We start from the raw sequence: 11,168 nt of genomic DNA, 5'->3' as shown, positions 1-11,168 counted from the left end.
GCGCGCGCGCACACACACTCCCCCCTCCTTGATTATTCTAACTTTCCTATCTGAAATTCCAGGCATGCAATTAAGAGTCTGAGTCACAAAACTCACTGTTGGTCTTTTTTGATCTCTGCACGTAAACAATCCACAGAATCTGAGAAGAATTACTATTTTTGACTTCTACTTTGAAAGAATGTGCCTACTATGCAGGTCACTGTCAACTAAGGCTGCAAAAGGGATTCAGAATTTCCCCAAACTAGTCATCCTAAATGCAGATAAACACAACTCAAGAAACCAGACAAGGGGGAGATCCCTGGGTTTTGCTATTGCAGCTACTCAAGACATGCCAAGCAAAGTAAACTAACACGTTATAATCTTGGGCTGATGCAAAGTTTCCCCTGGATCAGGCAGGACTCTGTATCACTAAAAATTAGACTTTGACTAGAAATATGTCTAAGTGATACATGGAGGGTTCAAAGTCTAAAGAGACTACAGACATTTCTAATACTACAGTGACTAGAGACCCAGGAGCAGAGAGCTGGGCAGCATGGTGACACTGTTTTATGCAAAATGCCTGTTCCTGTCCAAGAACCAATGTCCTGCAAGCATCCATTAAAACAAACAAACAAACAAACTGTGCTGGATAGCTTTAGTGTCAACTTGACACACCTGGGTTGAGGGAGCCTCAGTTGGGGAATTACCTCTATTGGACTGGACTGTGGCCATGTCTGTGGGGCATCTTCTTGATGAGTGATGTGGGAGGACTCAGCCCACTGTGGGTGGTGCCACCCCTGGACAGGTAGGCCTGTGTTGCATAAAAAAGCAGGCTGAGCAGGGGCCAGGGGAGCAAGCCAGTAAGCAGTGTTCCTCCATGGCCTGTGTTCTAGCTCCTGCCTCCAGGTTCCTGCTCTGAGTTCCTACCTTGGGCTCCCTGATGAACTGCGACCTGGGAGATGTAAGCTGAATAAATCCTTTCCTCCCCAAGTTGGTATTGGTCAGAGTGTTTTGTCACAGCAATGAAGAAACAAACTAAGACACGAACAAACAAACAAACAAAAAATCAGCAGGACATTGTAGAGCATGCGTTTAATCCCAGCACTTGGGAGGCAAGTCAGGCCAATCTCTGTGAGTTTGTGGCCAGTCTGGTCTACATAGTGAGTTCCAGGCCAGTTGGGGCTACAGGGAAACCCTGACTTTAAAAAGCCAAAAATAAATAAAACATTTTAAAAAACCAATAGCTGTCTAAAGCCTGCTCAATAGGAGGGCATTCATAGACCTTAAAGAAGAACCTACTACTACCATTTTCCTAAGTCAATATAATATCTAATGGTATTCTAAATACTTATACTTAACATCCACTCCTCATCAAAGCTTCTTGCAGCAGATGGAGACTATTCCGGAGAGCTACTAAGGTCAAAACGCAGAGAATAAGTGATCATGGCGTGCCTAGCCCCAACTGATACATCTACAACACAACCCCTACATCTAAGGATAAGGAAAAATCGAAGAAGTGGGGAGTGGAAAGAACCAGAGGACTAGAGTGCATGATACTAGATAGTGTTTCCTAGACATGGCAAGAAGCTGCACCCATGAAATATCAACAATATGGTTGCCAAACAAGACCTGCACAATGAAAAACACCAGTTAACATGCCAACGTGGATGGGGAAAATTCACAGTTCCATCCCTAGATGAAGAGCAATCAAAGGCTGCTGAGAGAGAGAATCAGTTTCTCCAGGGGTGAGCCCATCCAATCTCAAGTGGTCAAACCCTTCACATATGTACATATGAGCAACATTAAGTGGACTCAGTAGTGGATATGTATATATGTGTTACATGTAACAATAATAATTAAAGACGAGGTCGTGAAGTTGAGAGGGAGTGAGGGAGCACATGGGAGGAGTTGGAGGGAGGGGTGGAGATGAGGTTAACTATAGCACTCACGCATGATATTCTCAAAAACATTTTTTTAAAAAATCACCAGGAACTGGTAACCAATACAGAAAAGAAACCTGGGAAGGAGAGTTGAGACCTAGGAAGCAGAACAGCCCACACTCATACCTGCCCCAGACACAGAGCTCAGAGAGCTATTGGCCCAACATCCATCATTATTAAGAATCTTTTTTAAAGACCTCCTATTTCAAGTCACGGAAATCTCAGAGCTTCACAGTATCTTAAGCTGCCTCATCCATTATCTTAACTGACTTGGGAAAATTATTTTCAAGGCACAGGCATTTGGAGTCTAGAAATTTCAAGAGTTGAATTAAAACTAGTGCAGTCATTACTACAAAAAGATGTTTTCAAAGTCAGGCCTGGTGATCCACATCTATAATCTAAGCTCAGGAGGCTGAGGCAGGAGGATCACAAGTTTGAGGTCTACATAGAGACCTCAGTCTGGGCTACATAGAAATATACCATCTCAGGAAATCAAAGAATAAAATTAGTAAAAATAAATTTAGTCAAGACAAACTGCATATTCAACATGGATCCACAGATCATGTCACCCAGTGGTATCACGTGAAGCTGGCTTACTGTGCATATATATCCTCTGTGATGTTTATACAATAATCAAGTTACCTGCCAAAGCATTTCTTAGAACATAACCCGTCCTTTAGAGAATCTGGCTGAAGGCCTCATACCTCTTTCACAACTACTTTAAGGTCAGTCTCCTGTCTCCATTCCTGGACTAGACCCTGGGTTCCTGCCCAGGACATTCTGGGGTTAGCTTTGACTAAAACTCAATCTTTCTGCTCCCTGAGGCAGCAAACACAATACTGGACTACAGTGTATGAGTGAAGACAAACCCCTCTATAGAGTCTGCAATGCCTATGAGTGAAGGGGGAATGGCCAAAGGCAGGAGACTAGTCTGATGCATAAAGTTGGTATGAGAGACAGAAAATGTCCATCTGATGCTACTAAAAGGACTGGCTTCTTCTTTCCCTTCCCATTAGGCAATGGAGAAGATACCATCCTTCACCCAGCCTAAGAGGCCACTGAGTCTAAAACAAGCAACAAAAGCAGCATCAAAATCCGACTGATGCTAAGAGAGCATCAATTTTAAGGTGTACCCCAAATTCAGAACAACCGATGTGCTGGTGCACGCCTTTAATCCCAGCACTTGGGAGGCAGAGGCAAGTAGATCTCTGTGAGTTCAAGGCCAGCCTGCTCTACATAGCAAATTCCAGGCCAGTCAGTGCCACACAGTGAGATCCTGTCTCAAAAAACAAAACAAAAAAGAAAACAAAAAATAAAAATAAAAAACCCTAAGACAGAAAAAAACCCCACCAAATTCAGAAATGTTATAATAGAAAAAAAATATATTTTAGAATAAAAGAAATGTAGTAAGTTTCTAAAATTCATAGGCAATATTAAGCTCACCACAGAGGACAGATATGGCAGTGGCAGAGATGGAACCAAACCTCAAGTGCTCTACATGAGCTCTGTCTACAGCTCCACTTTTTTATTTTAATGTTTTTCTTTATCCTTGAGAATGTCATACGTGTATACAATGAAACATGAATATATCCCTCCCATCCCCCCTCCAACTACCTCCAAATCCTCCCCAAAATGACCCTTCCTAACTTTCTCCCCCCTCCCACCCGTAGCCCACTAATTCCAAGTAGTGGTTTTCATATGTGTATGGGTGTGGGGCCATCCACTGAAGCATAGGAAATCTACCAGTAACCACACGCTAAAAAATAAATGATTCTCCTCTCTAGCAGCTTTCTACTGCCAATACCTCCTCAGTAAGGGATGGGGCCTAGTGGGCACCTCCCTCACATATGCCGGAATTTCAACTGGATTGATCTTAATACCAGTCTTGAGCAGGTAACTGTAGCCGTTGTGAGCTCATATTGTAATAACCAGCTCATAACTCTATGGACTGCATTTCACAGCACTCCTCCCACCCTCTGGCTCTTTCATTCTTTCAGCCTCCTCTTGCAAGATAGTCCCTGAGACTTGGGGGTGAGGAGCTGATAGAGATGTCATCTACGACTGAGCACTCACAATGACTTACTCTCAGCACTGCATTAACTACTACTCACTGCAATAAGAAGTTTCTCCTAAATTCTTTTTTTTCCTTTAATTTTTTTTTCTTTTTATGTGAGTTATGTTCATGTATGCCAGTACAGGTGTATGTGTGGCATGGTATGCACGTGGAGATCGAAGGACAACCTCAGGAGTCATGCTTGCCTTCCACCTTGTTTGCTACAAGTCTTGTATTCAATAGGCCAGCTGCCCTGTTGACTGTGGGGATTCTCCAGTCTCTGCCTCTCATCATACCATAGGAGCACTGGGATTGCAGATTTATACCATGGTATCTGGCTTTTTGTGTGGAATCTGGGGATCTGAACTCAGGTCTTCAAGCTTGAGTGACAAGTATTTTTATCACTGAGACATCTCCACATCTTCTTTTAAATTCTTTCTTTAAAGATTAGTTTTTTGTTTTTTTGTTTTTTTTAAGTACATGAGTGTCTTGCCTGCATGTTAAGTGCATCAAGTGTATGCAATGCCAGTGGAGAACAAAGGAGGGCACTAGATCTCCTGAAACTGTAGTTACAAAAGTTTATAAGCTGCCATGTGGATGCTAGGAACCAAATCCAGGTCCTCTGTAAAAGTAGAAAGTGCTTTTAACTGCTGAGCCATCTCTCCAGCCCACTCTTAAATTCTTTATCAGGCATTTCATCAATATAATTTTCTTTGGGATCTATTGCTAAAGCATCATGTTTTTCTTTGGGAGGCATCATGCTACCTTGATTTTTCATGTTTCCTTTGCTTCTATGTTGAGATTTCTTCATCTGGTGGATCAGTTACCTCTGCTACACAGAAGAAGGGGCCTTCCTGGTAAATGCCTTTCTCCTGGAGATTTGTCTGGAAGTGTCTGTTTGGTAAGCACTTTTGATTTAGGCTCCAGCCAAGGAGTATAATGTAGTCACTCTGCAGCAATGAGTTAGGAGTTCTGGACAGGAGTGGAAGGGAGTGAGTTAGGTGGGTATGGTTCACATAACAAAAGGGATGGAATGCCTATGTATGGACATGCCAACAGGAAGATCCCTGAAGCTTGCTGACCAGCCAGTCTAGCTGAACTGCTGAGTTCTAGGTTCAGTGAGAGACCCTGTCTCAAAAAATAAAGTGAAGAATGACTGAGGAAGCCTCAACATCAACCTCTGGCCTCCACACACACACACATGCACACATACATCACACAGACACACACACACAGAGACACAAAGAGACAGACAGACAGACACACACACATACACACAGACACATACACAAATAAAGTTTAGCGACACATCTTAAGAGACCTGGCTCTAATTCTAACAGCTTCACAATCATCGTGTGAGCTGCACATAGGGTTTGGTACAGGTAAACCTTTACCCCAACACTGAGGCCAACAGAAGCCCACCATGAGCCAGAGGCCCAAAGCCTATCTTTCCTGAGCCCTCACAGCACCCTGCCTCCAAGCACAGGGCCAGCCATGATTCAAGCGCTTCTCAGGCGGCATAAGAAGGTAAAGGTCTCTTACTCCACTGGCCCTCAGCTCTGGATCTTGCTGGGTAATGCACAGAAATCTCAATATAACTGAGTAAGCCACCTGCAGAAGAGCTGTGCTCCCCTTTCTGAGAAACATCACAAGGAAGACTGCTGCGGGAACCACCTGGAGTCTACCCTCCATGTGGCCCAATCAAGCTCCCTTTGACCAGTGTTTCAGCTCTCCTAGCACCCCCTTCTCCAGATGCACGCTTACACAGTGTACCCACAACAGTCTCTTCTTCAAAGGCTTCTGCACATAAGGGACTGCAGCAGAACAGCTCTCCCTAATATCTAAATTCTGTTGCAGAATCTGTAGCTTTGTGCAGCCACTGAGGCACTTCAGGGTGTCCTCTCCTACGCCAGAGTCGACTCTCTTCAGGTGTGTCTTTCTGTGTCACACCAACTTTGCTTTACTCTGGTCAAAATGAAATTCTTTCTTTACGGTGGATGTCAAGGACCCACACGTACCTGCCTTAGTACATACACACACACACACACACACACACACCAAGCTCAGAGTGTTTCCCAGGCTGAGCTGCACCAACACTAAGTTGCATCTTCTGCTGTTGCATAGTTCCAATGGCCTGAACTCTATTCCTCGTTCTTTTAAAAAAAGATTTATTGTATTATCGGTGTGTGTGTGTGTGTGTGTGTGTGTGTGTGTGTGTGTGTGTGTGTGTTTGAGTGCAGGTTTGCGTGTATGCATGCATATTTGTGTGAATGCCCATAGAGGCCAGAAGAAGATCCCTTAGAGGTGGAGTGACATACAGTTGTGACCACCTGATGTGGGCGCTGGGAACTGAACCCATGTCCTCTGCAAGAGCAGCAATGACTCTTAACTAGCGAGCCCCATCTCTTCGTCCTTAAAGAGAGCCACACAAGACAACCTCCCTCTCCTTGCAGAAGTGATGCACCCTTACATCCTACTCTACAAGAGTCTGTGCACAGAAGAACAAGTTGGGAGGCAAAGGTAGCCTCAGCCATAGAGCAGCTGAAGCTCCGGAGTTTTCTTGTCACCTACCTATTTGTTTACACTAGACTAAACAAAGTTTCCCATCACTGGCAGCTAAAACACCTTAAACGACATGCATCCATGAATGCAAAACTCTTTTACTTAGGGCCTTAAAAATCTAGAGCTTTGGGGGCGAGAGAGATGACTTAGTATAAGAACACTGTCTGCTCTTACAGAGGCTGCTCCTGCAGAGGACCGAACTTCAATTCTAGCACCTACGTGGCAGCTAATAATCGTTTGTAACTAGAGTTCCTGGGGAATCTGATGCCCTCTTCTGACCTCTGAGCACACTGCATGATAAAGGTGCACCTACATACATGCAGGCAATATACTCATTACACATATAATATCTTTTTTAAAACCTAGAGTTTTTGGTTTCCCTAGTAGGCAGTGACTTCTCAGAGAAACTCCAACACACCAAAATCATTACTTACTACATAAAGCAGATCTGCAGATAAAGTAACTAGGTTATTACAGAATGTTATCACCCCACAAAAACAAAGAAAATGCCACTTTCTCCTAATGAGATACAAAACAATGCACAAATATTGGTACATACCAGCATTCTTTTCAAACTTGAGTGCATCAAAATTACCTGTAGAGTTCTGGCTTATTCCAGAAACAAAGTAGGATTTGAACTCAAGGGAGACCACACACCAACCTTTAGGAACAAAAAGCCCTATGTGTTCTTGGTCACTGTTATTCCTCTAGAGTCTGAATGGGATAGTCCATACCAGAGACACAGGCAAGTACAGGGTTAGATGCATGTCCCACCTCATGCCAAAAGAAGACACACCCAGATGTGGTACAACAGGTCTTTAATCCCAGCACTCTAGAGGCAGAGGCAGGTGGATCTCTGTGAATTCCAGGCCAGCCTCATCTATGCAGCGAATTGCAGGCCTGCCAAGGCTACAGTAAGTCCCTGACTCAAAAAAAAAAGGAAAGAAAAAAGAAAGAGAATACAAATGAAAGACATATTCCCATAATTCATCTATCCATAAAAACCTCTCTGTTGGTTCAAACAGTACTATCAGAGTCCCGTAGGCTCAAGGTCACCCAGAGGAAAACCAAGCCTTCCGCTGCAGTCACCCTCCAAACAGCTCCAGGTAGAATCTGATCCAAAGTTTGGGCCTCCTGCTGTGAATAACCAAATCTCTGGCCTTGAGCCTGAATTTCTAATTTAAACTTGAAGCCAAGAACTGTTAAACCCAAACCTAGAGCTGCCACTCAAATACTGATGAATAGCAAAGTAGCAAAGCATAGAACACACTTTTCCAGGCCAGGAGCCTCACCAGTCTCCCAGTACCCTCCCAATGCTTCAGTTGCAGGCATGAGGCCAGGACACTGCCCCAAATTTCCGATCCTGTTTCCAGATCTTTCTTGAGCCAGGGTAAAGAGAGTTATCTAACAGATGCCTGCTCCTGGCATCATCCAAAAGCAGAAGCAGGTATCTAAAAAGTGCTCAAAAGGAGTCCTTATGTGTTCCAAATCTCAAATATCACATGTCACTTTAAAATTTAAATTTTTAAATTTTATTTTATTTTTACTTTATGTGTATGAGTGTTTTACCTGCATGTATGTAGTGCACCAGGTATGTGCAATGCCTGTGGCAGCCTGAAGTATGCATAAGATACCCGGGAGCTGGAGTTATGGAAGACTGTCAGCTGCCATGTGGGTGCCAGGAACCAAACCCAGGTCCTCTGGAAGAACAGATGCTCTTAACTGCTGAACCATCTCTCTAGCCTGCTTAAAATGTTAAGAAGAACCACCACCAAACAGCATCTAAAACCCATGCTTATTGTTAGAATTCTGCAGAACATTCCCAAAGACACAAATTCCATGGAATTTACAACTGGCTGTCAGTAAATGACCTCAGCCTACCCAGGTCCTATCATCTCTGCAAATTGCCGTGTAAAAATGAGTTAGAGAACGCCCATTTTTCTACCAGCTTATTCAGATTCCTCAATTAAAAGAAAATCCTAGCTTTTCCTTTATAAAGTGTTCTCTTTCTAATTCACTGTTGTTAGATGTTATCTGAAGTTCAAGGTTTTGGGGGAAGGCTTACTATTTCTCATTCTGAAAAAAAGAGAGAACACTTTTAAAAAAAAACTTTAAAAAATTTTTATTATTTTTATTTTATGTGTATGTGTGTACTGCCTGCATGTAGGTAAGTGCATCTGTGTCATGCAATGCCCGCGGAGGTCAGAAGGGGCTGTTGGATCCCCTGGGACTGGAGTTACAGACAGTTGTTAGCTGCCGTGTGGGTGTTGGGATTCGAACCCGGGTCTTCTGCAAGAACAACCAGTGTTCTTAACCACTGAGCCATCTCTCCAGCCCCAAGAGAACACTGTAACCCTCTAACTTTTATTGGATCTGAATTTTATGTAGCACAGAGATCCTACTTTTCTTTACTATATAAAGGGTGGATGATGGAGATACACTCTGAGAGAAATAAGTCATTTGGCAATTTCATTACTGTGCAAATATTACCACAAGCACTTATACAAACCTATACGTGATGGTTAATCACTTGAGTGCCCTCTTACTACAGTCAATAAATTTGGTAAACTTGGGGTGCTCGAGGCTGCAGCTGGCATAGCACAGCGTGTCTTAAGGAAACTTAAAATAGTAAAACTAAAATACAAAGAAAAACATAGTAAATACATAAACCTGTAACAGTTGCTCATTCTCATTATTACTATGGGGCTTGGGACATGGTTCAGTGGTAAGTCCTGGTTCCATCCCCAGTACCACCAAAGTAAATATTATGTACTGTACATAATTAATTGTATGGGGTAACTCCTATAAAACTCGTAAGAAATTTGGTTTACATGAGCATCACTGAAAACATGAACAATTCCTTAACTAGGATGTTACAATCACTACAAGTTTATAAGGATGGCACCTCTGAGAGAATTTTTTTAGTTCCATTATAATTTTACAGGACCACTCTCATATCTGTAGTTTGTCATTACCCAAAACATGTATGTGTGGAAAATTACTATAGAATTGATCCATAGTAGTGTAAGCCACTAACAGATGATGTGTAAGTCAGAAAGAACAGGCAGCCAAGCTGACTGTGGCCCTAACTGCCTTCGTGGGTATTTTCCATATATATACACCTGCTCTTGTATAGCGTTCATAAACTACTTGGCTCAGTGTTCTGTTGAACAGACCAGTTCTCTTACTTTCTTTTTTCGGCTTTAAAAGTAGCATAAGTCAGAGGCTGGAGAGATGGCTCAGTGATTAAAAGCACTGACTGCTCTTGTAGAGGACCTGGGTTCGATTCCCAACACCCACATGGTGACTAACAACAGTCTATAACTCCAGTTCAAGGGGAATCCGACGCCCCTCTTCTAACCTCTGCGGGCATTGCATGACATGGGTGCACTTACATACATGTAGGCAATACTCTCATACATATAAAATTAAAAAATATAATAAATAAAATATTTTTTAAGTAGCTTTTAAGTCCACTGTGAAGAATGCTGGAAATTTCAGCAAATGCCTCTAAGATGGAACACCATCTTCATCTTCACAGCTCTCTCGACTAGTGACACTGAGCATCACTTGACCTTCTCCAAGGGTCGGGACCTCCTCCCGGGTTCCAAAGCTTGGTTAAGTCTTGTAGAGCAGACAGGGTGCATCACACTTCTTAATTTCTATGCTGTGCAAACTGCCACACTGAGCTCCTCACAACGTAGCTTCACAAGGGCACTGTGTGTGTGTGTGTGTGTGTGTGTGTCCTTAAACAGTCAGACTCCCGCTGTGGGGATCTGTGAACTTAAAGACAACGGCCCAACTAAATCCAAACAGTTACTGCCACTCAACTACGGCTGGACTATCCACGCAGGAACACAGCACTTAGCAACATTGCTACCTTGAGAACTCATGATCAGGCTGGGGGCGACCCAGAAAACAGATGCAAATAGGCTTTTCCGCCCCAAAGAGAGGTGTCCCAGTTTCTAATGATCTAGGTGCAAACTGGTAATACAACTAGAGAACGCAAGGAAGTGGCACAGGAGAACGATGCATGCTAAGGAGGCCTGAGCAGATGCTCCAGGACACGGTCCAGACACGGCGATCAGTAGAGGTACACGTCGGGCTCAGGCCCAAGTCGGGCTCGCTTCCCGCTCGGGTTCCCCTCGTCACTCCAGACTCTACCCGGGGCGAGGGCAGGAATCTCCGCCGCCCAGGCGCACACGCGCTTCGGGCTCTTAAGAAGTTTGGGGCGGCGGCTGCGCTCCAGGACGGTCCCTCAGCTCGGTGCCAACCACCCCTCCCGTCCCGAGATTGAGCGCTACAGAAAAGCGGACGAGGGTTAGGCACCCTACCGTAAGCACCCAGGCATCCCCACCGCCGGGTACTGGCCCGGTACTGGCAGACCCCCGCGGCCCGGCTCCGTCCTCCTCGGCCTCCCTCGGCTCTCCTCCCCTCCGCTCCACTCCGCGCTCCGCTCAGCTCACCTGGGGACTGGGAGGCTCCGCTTTCCGCTAGCCGGTCTGGGATGTGCACGCAGGAGCCGGGCGCTGGGTGCCGGGTGCCGGATGCCACAGCAGCTCCGACGCTCCCCGCCTGCCCTCACCGTAGCTGTTCTTTGTGTCCGGCGCACTCCCCAAGACTCCCAAGGCCTC

General features: G+C 44.5%; 1 protein-coding gene across 3 annotated transcripts in view; it reads right to left on the bottom strand.

The window, feature by feature from the left end:
- The window catches only part of Ninl (ninein like), a 137,830-nt gene extending 126,662 nt beyond the window's left edge, over positions 1-11,168 (bottom strand). For all 3 annotated transcript variants that reach the window (XM_029555057.1, XM_008851175.3, XM_017802730.2), the window contains exon 1: positions 11,001-11,168. The gene's annotated coding sequence lies outside the window, so the exon portion shown is untranslated. The remainder of the gene's footprint in view (positions 1-11,000) is intronic.

This window comes from Nannospalax galili, unplaced genomic scaffold, assembly GCF_000622305.1.
Source record: "Nannospalax galili isolate Female #2095 unplaced genomic scaffold, S.galili_v1.0 scaffold1626, whole genome shotgun sequence".
In the NCBI taxonomy this organism is placed as follows: Eukaryota; Metazoa; Chordata; class Mammalia; order Rodentia; family Spalacidae; genus Nannospalax; species Nannospalax galili.
This window is presented reverse-complemented; position numbering and strand designations above follow the sequence as displayed.